The sequence below is a fragment of the Octopus bimaculoides genome, chromosome 19 (assembly GCF_001194135.2).
Source record: "Octopus bimaculoides isolate UCB-OBI-ISO-001 chromosome 19, ASM119413v2, whole genome shotgun sequence".
NCBI classification, from domain to species: domain Eukaryota; kingdom Metazoa; phylum Mollusca; class Cephalopoda; order Octopoda; family Octopodidae; genus Octopus; species Octopus bimaculoides.
In genome coordinates this window covers 8,870,383-8,871,424 of record NC_068999.1, presented here as the reverse complement: position 1 = coordinate 8,871,424, position 1,042 = coordinate 8,870,383, and the positions used below count along the sequence as shown (strand labels likewise).

The 1,042-nt window shown below is 42.2% G+C and overlaps 1 long non-coding RNA gene across 1 annotated transcript in view; it reads left to right on the top strand.

The window, feature by feature from the left end:
- Positions 1-104: 104 nt before the first annotated feature.
- LOC106884168 (uncharacterized) overlaps positions 105-1,042 on the top strand; it is a 56,416-nt gene continuing 55,478 nt past the window's right edge. The window contains exon 1 of the long non-coding RNA XR_001411209.2: positions 105-162. This is a non-coding gene — a long non-coding RNA (uncharacterized LOC106884168). The remainder of the gene's footprint in view (positions 163-1,042) is intronic.

Below are 1,042 nucleotides of genomic sequence, written 5' to 3'. Positions count from 1 at the left end.
TGTGTGTGTGTGTGTGTGTGTGTGTGTGTGTGTGTGTGTGTGTGTGTGTGTGTGTGTGTGTGTGTGTAAATCTTAACTCTTAATCTTAGTTTCAGTCAGTGTACTATGGTTATGCCGGAACAATTCTTTCAACGGTTTCCAGTCGCTCATACCGAACCCAGGGTAAATTTCAATTCAATACTTATTTTATCGATTTCTTTTTGTCAAACCCCAAATTAACGCATACATAAATGTATATGACATAACCATTGACAGAGACACTATGAGAAATAGGCTCAGGTCTGTATGTTTTGGAATGGCCGTGTGGTTAATCACTTCGTTTTGCAATCATGCTGTTCCAGTATCGATCTCTTTCCGTGGTGTCCTGGTAGCGCCTGGTATTTAACAGTGTGAGCCAGTGGTTAATATTACATTATGGAATAAGGCAGCGAGCTAGCAGTATCGTTCACACACCGAGCGAAATGCTTAGCGGCATTTTGTGTTTCTTCTGAGTTCAAATTCCACCGAGATCCGCAGTTGTGCACTGGGGTCGATGTAATCGATTCACCCGCGGCACTAGAATTGCTGGCCTTGTGTTAAATTTGGGTCCAATATTACATTATGGATAAGACGGCGAGCTGGCAGAATCGTTAGCACGCAGGGCTAAATACTTATTGGTGCCTTTATGTTCGGAGTTCAAATCCCATCAAGGCCGACTTTAACTTTTTATCGTTTCTGCGACGATAAAATAAGTAACAGTTAAGTACTGTGGTCGATTTAATCAACTTAGCCCCCTCCCCCGAAAATTACTGGCTTTGTGCCAAAATATGAAATCAATACTGCTATATGGACGAAGGCGGCGAGCTAGCAGAATCGTTAGCCCGCCGGTCAAAATGCTTAGTGGTATTTCGTCCGTCTTTACGTTCCGAGTTCAAATTCCGCTGAAGTCGACTTCGTCTTCTCCTTCTTCTTCTTCTTCTTCTTCTTCTTCTTCTTCTTCTTCTTCTTCTTCTTCTTCTTCTTCTTCTTCTTCTTCTTCTTCTTCTTCTTCTTCTTCTTCTTC